Source organism: Triticum dicoccoides, chromosome 3A, assembly GCF_002162155.2.
Source record: "Triticum dicoccoides isolate Atlit2015 ecotype Zavitan chromosome 3A, WEW_v2.0, whole genome shotgun sequence".
In the NCBI taxonomy this organism is placed as follows: Eukaryota; Viridiplantae; Streptophyta; class Magnoliopsida; order Poales; family Poaceae; genus Triticum; species Triticum dicoccoides.
Genome location: NC_041384.1, coordinates 752,546,541 through 752,548,790, shown reverse-complemented (window position 1 = coordinate 752,548,790; position 2,250 = coordinate 752,546,541).

The window sequence follows — 2,250 nt, the reverse complement described above, 5'->3', positions numbered from 1 at the left end:
CCGCACCCCTGCTCCACAACTGCCACGCCAGCGGCCATGGCGGGCTCCTTGTCCTTATTCTCCCTGCACCCTGCAGCCCCCGCCTACCCGCCGACGCAGCCGTAACCGCCTGGTCAAGAGCGGCCCGGAGGCAGAGGAGGTATGGTGCAATGCGCAGTGGGAGGCGGCGTGGCCATGGAGGGCGCGACCGGTGGTGCTCGCCGAGGAAGACGGGGCCCCAGACGACGCCGGAGCAGGTAGTGCTTGCCGGGGAAGACGAGGCCCCAGACTGCGCCAGAGCAAGCGCCAGGGATTTCGGCGTGGGGCGTGCCAGGAGCCTGACGGACGACGACCTGGAGGAGCTCAAGGGGTGCGTGGATCTGGGTTCAATTTGCAGTAGCAGCAGAGCAGCAGACCCGGTAGATCGGCGGCCTTCCAATCTTCAAGACCAGAGGAGGCTTCGAAATCACGCCGGAGCCAGGGTGCCTGCGGTTGGGGATTTTTGGGGGACAAGCGGCGAGGGCTGGTCATATATTATGGAGGCGACTGGGGAAGGCGCCGAATACGATACGTCTGATTCCTTCCAAAACTGCTTGCGCAGGCCCAATAGGCAGCGACGACCCGGGCCCGTGAACGAACGAAAGTTTTAAGTGTGTTGGGATCAATTATAGACACCAAGTAATCAGTACTACCTCGTTTATATTACGATTTTGTCTATACATATCGTAAAAGCGTATTATGACATGAGAAGAAAGCGTATTGCGATGGTGAACCCGACAAAGTTAATCCGTGCTTTATTATTAGGGAAAGATTTTGGACTCCTCGATAAAATCAAGTTTTGGTGACGCCAGTCACATTTTTGCAAAGCGCAGCGTGAGGCCCAAGGCGGGGACGGCGTGAGGAGCGTCGGCCACGGCAAGGCCGATCCGTGTACGAGCAGGAGCCGGCGATAGCAAATTAGAAACATAACTAGAATGTGTGTGGAGCGGGGGAAGGGCCGTCGAAATTGTTCATCGGGGTGGGGCTTAGAGGGATGACCGGGGCGCGGCTAGCACGTCGTTGGGTGGAGGTAGAGGGGATGGCGGGTGGCGAGGCATCACTAGTCGCAGGTAGCGGGGGCGTAGGCTGGCGGTTAGGCCTGGGTTGGTCGGCGGCTGCACGAGGTAGAAAAAGGGTGAACAGTGCTCGATCTGGTTCCAATCGTTGGATGAAAGATCTAACGCCTCTGGATGGAAGTGACTGATGCAAGTGATCTTTTCAGGCACCTGACGAATAGACGGTCCCTTATAGTTTATATCCCGTCGGCTTGAGGGCTTACATTTGTTTTCGGGGTTAGATTTTGTGTTTGTTCCAGGGCGGTGAGACGTCTTCTCATTGGAGTTCAAATAAGGTCATTTTTTCGCGCGGACCCTCTTCCTGTGGTGTGTCAAACACCAGTGGAGGTTTTGCCCGCGGCCGACATCAGTGTGTAAGGTTCGTGAAGCTGTGTTGGCGAGGGATGACGCTACATTCCTTGCCGCCAAGGTTGTCTTTGCTCCACCTTCTCCTCTTCGTATGACGATGATGGTGGCCTGCAGTACACGAGGAGACACCCCCAGACTTATGCTCTTTCTCATATATCTTGAGACTCCCTTTCGGACGGGTCACTCTGACAAATTCCAAAGCTCGTGCTCGCGACGCCTTGGGCATGCATGTTGATCTTATGTTTTCCTTTTGCGTTTGCCGCGGCGGAGATGGTAGGAGAAAGCGCGGTGAAGAAGACAACAAGGTTGAAGGTGGTGCTCTATGTGAACTTCTCTATTCATTTTTGTTCCGGGCATCTTTGCAACGTCTGTTATAGATGTCCTGCGCCATTCTACTTATCGTTTCTTAATCTTGCTCAAATATAATGTAATGCACATTTGGGTGTTTTTGTAAAGAAATCAAAAGTGATGGTTTTGATGGAGTCTTGGTTGTTGTTTATGATGTTGTTCTTTTCTTTTTTGTGGGGTTTATGGTGTTGTTCAAGAGGATAATAAAGAGGAGGAATTCTTGCTTACCGTTGCTCGAGTTTGCGATGTATGTGTACATTGTATTTTTGTTAGGTTTTCCCTAGGATGTCAGGGTTTTTGAAATATCATTTGGAAGATGGCTAAAAAGAACACACATGAAACTGCGAGAAATTACCCTTTTCACTTTAATATTGAAAATAACAACCTATTGGGACTAGAACTGATAAATGTAAAATTTACTTGGTCTAATGACCATGCAAATCATATTATATAGGAACCA